Raw genomic sequence first — 13853 nt, forward strand, 5'->3', positions numbered from 1 at the left:
CCAGGACAACAACCTCTCCTCAATGTGAGCAAGACAAAGGAGCTGATCGTGGACTATAGGAAAAGGAGGGCGAACACGCCCCCATTCCATCGAAAGGGCTGAAGTGGAGCGGGTCGAGAGTTTCAAGTTCCTTGGTGTCCACATCACCAACCAACTATCATGGTCCAAACACACCAAGACAGTTGTGAAGAGGGAACGACAATACCTTTTCCCCCTCAGGAGACTGAAAAGATTTAGCATGGGTCCCCTGTTATGGCAACTGCTCGGCATCTGACCGTAAGGCGCTATGGTAGTACGCACAGCCCAGTACATCACTGGGGCCAAGCTTCCTGACATCCAGGACCTCTATACTAGCCAGTGTCAGAGGAAGGCCCTAAACATTGTCAAAGACTCCAGTCACCCAAGTCATAAGACTGCTGGACAACTAATCAAATGGTCACACTGAACTATTTGACCCCCTCCTCCCCCCTTTGTTTTTACACTGCTGCTACTCGCTGTTTATTATATATGTCACTTTACAAATTACCTCACTAACCTGTACCCCGCACATTGACTCGTTATTGTTATGTAAATCTATTTGTGTACTTTTTGAATGATTCAAAAAATAATAAACTTTAGTTTATTTAGTAATATTTTTACGAACTATTTTTTTATGCATTGTTGGTTAAGGCCTTGTAAGTCTACACCTGTTGTATTCGGCATGTGACAAATAACATTTGATTTGATTTGTTCACTCCTGCACTGACTGTGCTCACACACACAGCTGTAATGGCCACACACACACACACACACACACGCACGCATGCACGCACACACACACACAACACCACACGCACGCACGCACGCACGCACGCACGCACGCACGCACGCACGCACACATGCACACACACAGTCACAATAACAATCAAAGACATCAGAAGCAACTTAATCAGTGTCTCACAATATTAATTACAGTCCACTGCACTTTATCCTCTCCACTGTTTCCCTCTCTACTGTATCCCTCTTCACTGTATCCCTCTCAACTGTATCCCTCTTCAATGTTTCCCTCTCAACTGCATCCTCTCCACTGTATCCCTCTCCCCTGTTCCCTATCTACTGTGTCCCTATCTACTGTATCCTCTCAACTGTATCCCTCTTCATTGTATCCCTCTTCTACTGTAATCCCTCTCAACTGTATCCCCTCTCACTGCATTCCTCTCCACTGTATCCCTATCGACTGTATCCCTCTCCACTGTATCCCTCTCACTGTATCCCTCCCCACTGTATCCCTCTCCACTGTTCCATCTCTACTGTATCCTCTTCACTGTATCCCTCTCCACTGTTTCCCTCTCTACTGTACCCCTCTTCACTGCATCCCTCTATTGTATCCCCCTTTACAGTATCCCTCTTCACGGTATCCTCTTCACTTTATACCTCTTTACTGCATCCCCCTCTACTGTAATCCCTCTTCACTGTATCCCACTTCACTGTATCGCTCTTCACTGCATCACTCTACTGTATCCCTCTCTACTGTAACCCTCATCACTGGTATCCCTCATCACTGTATCGCTCTTCACTGCATCCCTCTACTGTATCCCTCTCTACTGTATCCCTCTTTATTGTATCCCTCTTCACTGTATCGTTCTTCACTGCATCCCTCTACTGTATCCCTCTTTATTGTTTCCCTCTTCACTGTATCCCTCTCTACTGTATCCCCCCTCACTGTATCCCTCTGCACTCTATCCCCTTCACTGTATCCCTTTTCACTGTATCCCTCTCTACTGTATCCCTCTTCCCTGCATCCCTCTACTGTGTCCCTCTTCACTGTTTCCCTCCACACTGTATCCCCCTGCATTGTATCCCTCTTCACTCTATCCCTCTCTACTGTATCCCTCTTCCCTGTATCCCTCTACACTGTATCCCTCRACACTGTATCCCTCTCTACTGTATCCCCCTTTACTGTATCCCTCTGCACTCTATCCCCTTCACTGTTTCCCTCCTCACTGTATCCCTCTCTACTGTACCCCCCTTCACTGTATCCCACTTCACTGTGTCCCTCAACACTGTTGAGGGACACAGTATCCCTCAGCACACTGTATCACTCTGCACTGTATCCCTCAGCACTCATGCCTTATACTATTMAATTACCTCACCTTTCCTTTCAGCACCTAGCTATATTCTCTTTCCATCTTCTCCTAACCTAACTCAATATAAACTGAACCAACCTAACCCATCCTCACTGTATATCCCCTCTAACCCCTAACCTACAACCGTATCATAAACTAACCCCTCCATATAGCCCCTCACCCTAACCTTATTATAAACTAACCCCTCCATATACCCCCTCACCCTAACCTTATTATAAACTAACCCCTCCATATACCCCCTCACCCTAACCTTTATTATAAACTAACCTCCTCCTTATACCCCCTCTACCCTAACCTTATATAAACTAACCCCTCCATTATACCCCCTACCCCTAACCTTATTATAAACTAACCCCTCCATATACCCCTCACCCTAACCTTATTATAAACAACCCCTCCTATACCCCCTCACCCTAACCTTATTATAAACTAACCCCTCCATATACCCCCTCACCCTAACCTTATTATAAACTAACCCCTCCTATACCCCCTCACCCTAACCTTATTATAAACTAACCCCTCCATATACCCCCTCACCCTAACTATTATAAACTAACCCCTCCATATACCCCCCTACCCTAACCTTATTATAAACTAACCCCTCCATATACCCCCTCACCCTAACCTTATTATAAAAACTAACCCCTCCATATACACCCCTCACCCTAACCTTATTATAAACAACCCCTCCATATACCCCTCCACCCTAACCTTATTATAAACTAACCCTCCATATACCCCTCTCCCAACCTTATTATAAACAACCCCTCCCTATACCCCTCACCCTAACCTTATTATAAACTAACCCCTCCATATACCCCCTCACCCTAACCTTATTATAAACTAACCCCTCCATATACCCCCTCACCCTAACCTTATTATAAACTAACCCCTCCATATACCCCCTCACCCTACCTTATTATAAACTAACCCCTCCATATACCCCCTCACCTAACCTTATTATAAACTAACCCCTCCATATACCCCTCACCCTGACCTTATTATAAACTAACCCCTCCATATAGCCCCTCACCCTAACCTTATTATAAACTAGCCCCTCTATATACCCCCTCTCCCCTAACCTTATCATAAACTAACCCCTCCTGCTAACCCCTCCTAACCCCCTCTATCTCCTGCTTGTCCCCCCAGGAGAGATGGAGGAGCTGGAGGCTCTGTGGCTGACGGGGATCTGCCACAACGAGAAGAACGAGGTGATGAGCAGCCAGCTGGACGTGGACAACATGGCAGGCGTCTTCTACATGCTGGGGGCGGCCATGGCTCTGTCGCTCATCACGTTCATTGCCGAGCACGCCTTCTACTGGCAACTGCGCTTCTGCTTCATGGGCTACTGCACCGGCAAGCCAGGCTTTACCTTCTCCATCAGCAGGGTGAGTTATTGGCTGGATTGGAGCACTTCTAACCGGACCGGTACTTCCTGGCCAGGTTGCTAATACTCTGTGCTTATGCTAYGCTCACGTCATGTCGGAAACTTGGAACTTCCAAGTTCAAATTAACGTAAGTTATTTGCGTAGGGCTTAATATCTGTTGATTCTGATACTTCCCAAGTGAGAAACTTGAGTATAATCTTTCTACAACGAGTCAGCTGACATGATGTGAACGCGGCATAATAAAACCTATACTAATAAGCTAATGATACTTTGTTAACTGTGATAGAGACATAGTAATAAGTAGTGACACTGCATGATACCCTTTGAGCAAGGATAACAAGACGAGTATAACTACTGATATTGTGAACGCTAATAGAATTTAGGCTAATCCGTGCTAACGGTGCTAGCAAAACTAACATAACAGTCATCGCCAATGGGCCTTTTGAAAGCCTTTTTAATATATAACACTAATGCTAAGGCTCTKACAGTTAGTTACATGCCTACTGATTCCAGTTGTATAGAAGGGTAAAAACAGGACTTTATCACGGTGTTGTTGCGTCTTTAAATGGGGACTGCTCTGAGGGCTGTTTATGCKGGTCATTTACCATGGCAGTTGTCATGGCAGTTATTAAGTCAGAGAGCTTGTTTACGCATGCAAAACAATTGCTTGAGGAACAATCGCAAATGCAAATGTTACCTTTTAAGAGAGGGGGGAATGTTTTTTGTGTTGCACGCTCATTGAACTCAATTATCATTAATTTGAAGAACAGTCGCAAAATGTTTACCTGCCTGAACTTCTTAAGAAAGGTTTTTCTTATGCCCTCTTGAGCATTTTGAAAAATGCAGTTTTCTCTACTGTATCCTTCCTCTTTTGGGAGCTCGACAATAGTTACTCTGTAAGACAGCAATAATGGTTTTATGCAAAGTACATCATATGTTTACATGTAGGGAGAGCCTCGATAGAATACAAATTCAGTATTTTTTGGTTCAAGCGTAAGGTGTGATGTTATTTGGCAGCTGCATTACAGCATTCATTTTCACCCTCTACACTATTACAGACTACGACTCGTCTAATTATTGCCGCTTGCAAGAGATATTAGTTATTAAAGATTTCTACGCCTGGTTTAGTGCTCCAGTTGTGGAGGGACAGAGGGTGGAAAATGAGAAAGTATAGCGCCAACCAATCTGCACACATACAGGGAGAGAGAGAGAGGGAGGGGACAGAAAGAAAGAGAGGGCATTGATGAGAGGTACAGATAACATACGACGCGAGGAAAAGGAAATCTGTCCGTGAAAAAGAATGATAAAAAACATAAAAGGGGAACAGAAGGAACAGAGGAGCGCAAAGGGAAAGATGTGCCAGTAACCTCTGTCCTATCACCTTTATAGAGGGATTGTTTGGACATACATAGATAGATAAAGAAAGTCCCGTTGGAGGAGAAGCTTCACAATGGCGACCAGGAGGCGGGAATAAAATAAGACAAAAAAGAACAAATGAAAGAGTGAAAGGAAATAAAGAGTGGAAAGAGTAGAAAAAGAATAATAGAACTCAGGGGGCCAGGGGAGAGGAGTGACTAAGAGATGGACAAAAAAAATGGTTTTGAAATAACGCCCCTGATGAACAGTGACACAACGTTTTCACTGGCAGGCAATGATCTTTCGTTTTTTAAAATCTGGAATGGCATGAGAAAACAACCAACACCCCAGCGCTGATCCTAACATACATGCCTTGATTTGTTGGCAGGTGTCACCTCTTAGAATTACTGTCCTCACAATGCCAAATTCACAACCAGATAAAAACATAACATTTCAACAAAACCACACCTGCCTTTCATTTCRCAGAATATTTAAAAATACTTTTATTGCATGATTCATTATCGTGACGTGTCTTTACGAGACGGGGGTTGGATTGCCCCAGGAAAAGTGCTGTCAGCTGAATTTAAATTAAATTAATTCAACTTATTGATTGGTTGGTCAAAACTAGACGCTAACGGCGCTCCTGTCATTATCAATCAAGTCTCTGATCTGCCCTCCAACACTGGGTCTGAGTGAGAGGAGGAGAGGAGAGGCTCTGAGCCTCTGCAGGGGCCAAAGCTCTGTCTGCTCCCCAGGGAGAACGTATTGATGAACTCACCCCTATTACTGTTTAATAGTGTGTAAACAAGGTGGCCAGAGGAAACACTGCAATGCATTAACCTCTCTCTCTTTGTCGCTCTCTCTCTCTCTCATCTCTCTCCACCTTTCCACCTCCCGTCCGCTTTCTAATGCTCGTCCACCAATCTACCCTATTTATGTTTTCGTCAATCTGTCTTTGTGTTGGTTTCTTTCGCTTGCTCCCCCTCTCCCCGTGTTTTTCTCTCTCTCCCTCTCCTCCTGTTTCTCTACCATTCTCTATCCCTCCTATTCATCTGTTCCTCCAACAGGGCATCTGGAGTTGTATCCACGGGGTCCAGATCGAGGAGAACAAGTCGGCCATGGACTCTCCATCGGCCACCATGAACATGAACATGAACAACACCCACTCCAACATCCTGCGACTGCTCCGCACAGCCAAGGACATGACCGCCATCCCGGGGGTCAAYGGCTCGCCGCACACGCACGGCGCCCTGGACTACGGTGGCCACCACCGTGGCGGGGGCGAGTCGCCCAGCATCTATGACATCTCCGAGCACCGGCGCAGCTTACAAGAGCGCAAGGCCCCGCCGCCGCCCTACCTGCCCGAGGACAACATGTTCAGCGACTACATCAGCGAGGTGGAGAGGACTTTTGGCAACTTGCCCCTGAAGGACAACAACCTGTACCAGGACCATTACCTGCACCACCACTCAGGCCCGGGACCCGGGCTGGCTCTGGGTATGTCCGGCCCCCCGCCTAACAGGCCGAGTAGCTTAGGCAGTACCAGTTCATTGGAGGGAGGGATGTTTGATTGTGACAGTTTAGGGGGAGGGGTAGCGCCCATATTCACCACACAGCCCCGMGTTGCCTCCCTGACTCACAGGAACACCAATAAGTTTGACCTGATCGCCGGCCACACCTCGGCCTCAGGCTCCGGTCAGCAGGGGGGTCAGTTCAAGTCGAACGACCTCTACGGGAGGTTCTCCTTCAAAGGCGGGGCGTCCAGTTCTGGGTTTATCGACAGGGGTGGTCACGACAGGTACTGCATGGGTGGAGGAGGAGGGGGTGGCGGGGGCTCGGGGGGCGATGATGTGTCGGATATCTCCTCACACACCATCACCTACGGCAATCTGGAGGGCAACGCCAAGAGGCGTAAACAGTACAGGGACAGTTTGAAAAAGAGGCCCCACTCAGCCAAATCCAGGCGGGAGCAGGACGAATTGATTACCGGAGGCGAGCCCAACACCATCACACCGTCCACCACCACTTCTCCCGCGGGCCTCTGGGACACCGCTCGGCCTCCCCACCCCTGGTCCCCTCTGAGCGGAAGAGAGGAGGAGGTGGAGGAGTGGAGGAGGAGGGGTAACTCTTCACCTTACTTATTCCGCGACAAAGAAAATCTGAGGGAGTACTATGCAGAGCAGTTCCATTCCAAGGAGGGCTCTGCCCAGTGGGAGCATGTGGATATGTCCGACGGGCCTTGTCCGATGGCGGTAGGGGAGGAGGAGTCGGTGCGGTAGTAGTGGTAGTGGCATTTGTAAGAGCCTATGCCCGTGGAGGATTTCCTGAAAAGTAACAAACCCAAGAAGTCAGAGGGTAAAAGTGGCGTAGTCGGAGGAATGGGCTTGGGGTCGTCAGGGCAACAGCCCACACGTGTTGGAGAAGAACATGTCTGAAGTGGGAGGTGGAGGCATAGCAGGGGGTGACTGGGAGTGTCGGAATCACAGTGGTGGTGGCGGGGGAGGAGGAGGGGAAGTCCATCTCTCACCATGGAGGAGGGGGACCTGTACGCATGGGGGCGCTAGTGGCGGGGGGGGAGGGGGAGGAGGGGTGGGGGCCTAGTGGCGGAGGGGGAAATAGTCGTCCAAGCTCTGCTACTTGCAAACGGTGCGAGTCGTGTAAGAAACCAGGCAACCGTGTATGACATCAGTGAAGATAACCTCATATTTAGCCAGATGGGGGTGGAGGGGGACGAGTGGTGATGCGGGGGGTGCTGGCCAATCACAAAGTCATGCACAGCGCAGGAAGCTAGGGCCAGGTGGGCGGTGTTACGGAGGCAACACTCCTACGACACGTTTGTAGATTTGCAGAAGGGGGGGCGGCGACGCATGGCGGGGGAGGAGGAGGAGGTGGGGGAGAGGGGAGGGGGGCAGCTCCCCCCCCCAGAAGTGTGAGCTTGAAAGACAAGACCGCTACATGGAGGGCGTTAGCCCATACGCCCAAATGTTTGCCCAGTACGCGGAGAGGGACAGAGATAGTCCCTCCTTTTTCAGTCGGGGTGGTAGTGAGCGAGAGGGCGAAAGGAGGCTCTCCTTCAGTTTGTTCCGAGGCGAACGAGGCGAAGGTGGTTTGCACCGTCGGTCGGGGGGAGAAAGACATGAGGGACAGAGATAGAAGAATGATGGGAGGTGGAGGTGGTGGGGCGGTAGTGGCAAAGGGGCCGGGACTTACTCCTTGTCTAAATCTCTCTACCCAGATAAGGTGACCCAGAACCCCTTCATCCCAACCTTCGGACGACCATGTCTTATTACATGGCGGCAAACCGTACTACGTCAAAATGTCTCCACAGCAACAGCAACAACCGCCACAGCATCTCCTCAACAACAGCCGCGGGGACTTCCGAAGCTCCATGGGGGTGCCTTCATATTTGCCGGCATCAGCCACGACGGGGTCATGTCCAACGTGACCCCCAGGTTCCCCAATGATCTGTGTCCCTCTTCCCCCCTTTCTTGTAGCAGGGGAGGGTTGGGGGGGGCCCATGGGGAACCACCATGGCCCCAGACTGGGAGGCAACAAGCTACTGCCGGTCAGGGATGGGGGGTTAGGGTTGGTGGGGCAGGGCGGACAGAGACCCTTCAACGGCTCGAGCAACGGCCACGTTTACGAGAAGCTCTCCAGCATCGAGTCTGACGTCTGAAAGAAAGAGATGGAGCTAGAGAACAGGATAATTGCTTCTCCGTCTGAGGAGAACRAATAGCCGCTACATTGTGGACATCGTTCTCATATTTCTAACTGAGGAAGGTTAGTTGGACAATGGACACTGCGGACAGAGTGAAGGAGAGTGAAGGAACTGTCAAGTGTAACAGAAAGCGACGCGACTTCTAATGAGGAAATGAATGGATTCTGCTGCTTGACTCTGAGACTGTGAGGGAGGAGGAGAGAAATCTCTCCTCCGTTTCTCCTCTCCTTCTTCACTCCCTCTTTTATCTTTCCCTCTCTTCCGCTCGCCTGCTGTTCCTTACACCAAAACAAATGTTTTGCTTAGCTATCAGAAATACAATCAAATGAATGAAAAATCGAATACTTTTCTTGAAGTAACAGGGTAAACTAACAATAATTGTATTGATAATGTTGTTAATGATATTATTGAATATAATTAAATTGTTTAAGATGTTCAGTTTGGGCTCGTTCTTTTATTTTTTATTTTTTTTTAATAGTTCATGTTGTTATATATTTGTACTGTTGTTAATTATTTGCTAGGCCACCATATTACAGGAGACTAATAGACTCTTTGTTAGGAAGAAATGTTACTTAAGTACCAATACTTTTAGGTTGTGTAATTCAGATTTCTTCTTAATTCTTGATTATCCATATTTTCTGTTCTTGGAGTGCTGTGAAAAACGTATACTGTATGTGAAAGGCATGATTTGCTGAGTACATTTTCCATATACTTGACATCTTATAGTGAAGGAGAAAGTACCTATGTGGCATCATACTGGTTTGCAGTTTAGATTTCTTGTTTTGCCTGGCAGTACGTCGGGAGTAGTGGTGATCTCAGATACCGAGCGGGATGTGCCTTACTGAATTCACTACAATCATAAAGATATGAAGACTCCTCCTCCTATCGGTAGAAAGGGTGTTCATTCTGTGGACAATTCAAGTATTATTCATCTAAATGGTATCATTTCTCTGAGAATCCGCTGAGCTGACATTTTGCTTTAAACGAGATCCACCCACCTGAAAGGAGAGAGAGTTGCATCATGGAAGATGTAGTTTTCTGCTCGTTTCACTCGGGTGCCAGTCAAGAGGCTCTTATCTCACCTTAGCTTTCCATAAATCATTTGATTTACCGTTTTAAATCCCAACATATCACCCCATTATATACCCAAAGGTAAACTATCAATTACACTTATTATATTTTTGTATTGTTTTTTAAAAAACTTGGCATAGATGCAGTATTTGCTAAATATATGTAAATCCCCTTGTATGCCTATATGTTGCTGGGAAGTGATTCAGTGGAGTTGGTTTCAGTTGGACTTGACAGTTTTCTACTTTTAAGATATGGTCCATGTTCTGGGAATGAGAGATGAACAGCAGGACTGTTACTTATTTCATTTGTATTATGGCAGTAAGCTGTTTGCTGCTATATTATCAAGACACATTATTCAGAAGGGATGGGTCGAGAGTGGTGTGCTGTGAACACAGGGAGGAAAGAAAGTCTCTGTTGGTTATTTATTTCATTTCACCCAATCACTGTACTTATGTACAGTATACTGTATGTCTTCCTTAATTCACGTCAAGGACTTGATCAAACCACTAATTATGGTTGACTTACTTAGAATGTGTTATAATTTCTGAGAATTCAGATAATCACTAAAGGTGGTCACTTGAGATGGGGATTGGGGAGAAAAATCACTATTCACTATTGTTTGCTTTTTCCTTGTGAATACCAAAACAAATCAATCACTTTATACAGGCCACACAAGACCAGTCTGGATGTAACATTCAGTAAATCTCAGTAAACTTTCAACATTTTGCAGAAATATGATTTGAATGTTTTGCAATTTCCATCAATGGCTTGATACATAAGTAGGATAACAAGGACAATGACGTTTGTGAAGCTTGAGTACTTGTCCAGGACAGGGTTACCATTGGCCCAGTATTAGCAAGAATACTTAATCTCTGCGTTTTAAAATAAACCTTATTTGAATAATTCTGTCTATTTCAACCACGAACAACCACTTTTCTCATTCAAGGGCAAATATCTTGTGAATTTACAAATGTGATTGAAGGCACTGGACAGTATTTTCTTTTGGAAAACAGTCCTCAAATGTCCTAGAAGGTACTTGGTGGAAGGTGTAGAAAAGCAAACCAACGCCATGATAAAATGAAAAAACTTTGAATCTCCACATAGTGTGGAAAGGAAAAGTTTTCCCTCTTCTATAAGCATTGATCCAGTGGTTTGTTTATCATGCCTTTGCCAATGTCTCTGGTCACTTCCATCAATGATAACCTCATGTCCATGGAAGATGACCTCAAAGCCACAACTTATCACAGACAGATATCCAGGTCCAAGCTGTATTTGTGTTCACCTCCATGCATTGTTGTAATATACAATTAGGACCCCCATATCTTCTTGATTTATTCTATTTATGAATTACTTTAAGTTATAGCTGTCTGAAATATTACATTTCTAGTGATTTGTCATTTTGCCAAACCAAATTGTACGATCTAAGCACAATCAGTGTATTGATAGTTATCAATACTTGTACATCCCTATTGAAACTTTGAAAGATTATTTCCTTCTTTCATGACTGACAAGTCAGTGTGTATGATATTAGAGCAGTGTGTAAGGACAGCATGCATCAGTGGAATTTTTTTATTTTCCCTTTTTTACTAGACTCTATTTTATCCCAAAAGTGGGTGTTTGGGAATGATATCTGGACTTTTTAATCGATTTAATTGATTCTGATCCTTGTTGGTGTGTGTTTGTCTCTGTAAAAGACAAATAGAATTTTGCTGAAATTGTGTTATTTTTAAATATTTTCAAATTCAGTAAACAGAATGTTCAATAGAATAATTGCTATGACAGAAATAGTTTCAACAGATTTATTATGGAACCAGAAGAAGTGTAGAAGAGAAGTTCAGGCTTCTCTGCTCCTCTTGATGTTTGGTTGTAAATGCTGTGAATGAGGTGAAGGTATTGGTATTATTAAATTCCTGTGAATGAGGTGAAGGTATTGGTTGTATTATTAAATTCCTGTGAATGAGGTGAAGGTATTGGTATTAATTAATTCCTGTGAATGAGTGAAGGTATTGGTATATATTAAATTCCTGGAAAAGATTGAGAGGGTAAAGTATTGGTATTATTAAATTCCTGTGAATGAGGTGAAGGTATTGGTATTATAATATGCCTGTGAATGAGGTGAAGGTTTGTATTTTAAATCCTGTGAATGAGGTTAAAGTATTGGCTATTATTAAGATTCCTGTGAATGACGGTGAAAGTATTGTATTATTAAAATTCCCTGCACACTGAATAAGGTATTGTTATAAGTATTAAAATCCCTGTGAGCACTCAGGTGAATTTCACCTGGCAGTTACTCTGTATTAATTGAGACATTCCTGGTGAAATGAGGTGAAAGGTACATGACCGTGGATACTCACCTTTAAAAGTGCGACAGCTAGGGAAAGTAGAGAGGTACAAAAGTGACTCCTCAACTGCTGCTCTAACTATAAAAAGTAAGCCTGACTCAAATTACCTGCGACCTATGACAACGATTCTAGGTGAGATATCTTAAAATGCCCTGATTACGCGACTAATGAGGTGACAGTCGCAGTTTCACCCGAAATTAATTGAAGAATATATCCTGTGACAATACGGCTGAAACCGGGCTAACCTGGCTCTATACACATAGCACAAGGGAAATGCCGTGTAAGAATTGCCGGTGAAGTAATTGGTATTATTTACCATTCCCCTGTTCCAATCAGAGTGAGGATACTTAGAGTATTCCTCTCCCCAATATCCAGCTTTACTGCTCGTTCATCATGAACCTTCATTCATCTTAGGAAGGTTTCATTATTATAATCTCCATACCCTTCACGTGAATGACACCTTCATACACATAGTGTTGATTAACCAAGACCTGCACCCAGGCAGCTATTAGAGGGAGATATATATATATTCAAAATCGACCCTGGCTGCATGACGCGGGCTCGACAACAAAGGTACTTAAGTGAAATTAGTTAAAGTGCTAGTGACCCATGAAAGGCTGAAGGTATTGGTATTATCAATTCCTGGGAATGAAGGTAAACCGGATATGGCTTATTAAACTCGCCTGTGAATGAGGTCAGGTATTGGTATTATTAAATTCCTGTGAATGAGGTGAAGGTATTGGTATTATTAAATGCCTGTGAATGAGGTAAAGGTATTGGTATTATTAAATTCCTGTGAATGAGGTGAAGGTATTGGTATTATTAAATGCCTGTGAATGAGGTAAAGGTATTGGTATAACGTTTTTATGAAGTGATGAACCAGCTTTGATTTTCAACGTTTTTGCTTGTTTTTTCCCTACAACCTCTCGTTCTTCAGTAAGTTGCTCTCTTTCTTTCTTTCTTTCTTTCTTTCTTTCTTTCTTTCTTTCTTTCTTTCTTTCTTTCTTTCTTTCTTTCTTTCTTTCTTTCTTTCTTTCTTTCTGTTGTTTTATGTGCCTCAGTACATACGCTTGATTACCTGCGTGTGTGCGTGTGTGCGTGTGTGCGTGTGTGTGTGTGGAAAAGAAAGCGCTAAAGAGAGAACTGTTGACTGATGTGCTGTATGTAAATAACTTACCTCCCTCTAGCAGACTTTTAATAAAAGTGTACAAAATGGCTGAAAGTAAGAACCTTTTGGGTGACATCTTTGACTTGAAGGTTCCCTGCTAAAATWGTTTTATAAAAAYTGAAAGGCCACARGTGTGCAAGCTTGTAATTTGTTGAAAGAGTGCACACCTAAAGTAGTAGAGACTATTTTTACAGCAAGTTGATGTATTTCCTTTCACTTTAATTTGGTAAAAGACCGGCATACACACTTGTTTTTGTTACACAACTAATGGTAATGACATTAGTGGCTATTACATAAGCACAACATCATGACTCTCTACTACATTTTTACAAGTTATAATTTTTCTTCTTTGGCAACCCTTTATTTTACGTGTTTCCAAGAGAAAATTATAACACGACCATTTCTAGAACTGTACAGATTGTGAAAATGTATATATGACTAAACATTTCAGTCACTCTTTAATTTTTGTATGGGAAGAAATGACATGTGTTAAAGAATAATAACAAATGTGATTAAATATTTAATAATATTTAAAATGAGGATAATTAAACACAGTCYATGTGAAAATAAGTGCTAAGAAATATTCTTCTTCTGTCTCTTTGTACAAAACAAAGTGTTGAGTATTAATAATAAAACAATGAAATCATGTAATTTGTGAAATTCCTACGTTTTCTTATTTTCCCC

The 13853-nt window shown here is 44.1% G+C and overlaps 1 pseudogene; it reads left to right on the forward strand.

The window, feature by feature from the left end:
- The window catches only part of LOC112076432 (glutamate receptor ionotropic, NMDA 2B-like), a 28262-nt pseudogene extending 14447 nt beyond the window's left edge, over positions 1 to 13815 (forward strand).
- The last annotated feature ends 38 nt before the right edge of the window (positions 13816 to 13853 follow it).

Source organism: Salvelinus sp. IW2-2015, unplaced genomic scaffold (genome assembly GCF_002910315.2).
Source record: "Salvelinus sp. IW2-2015 unplaced genomic scaffold, ASM291031v2 Un_scaffold3749, whole genome shotgun sequence".
Lineage (NCBI taxonomy): Eukaryota > Metazoa > Chordata > Actinopteri > Salmoniformes > Salmonidae > Salvelinus > Salvelinus sp. IW2-2015.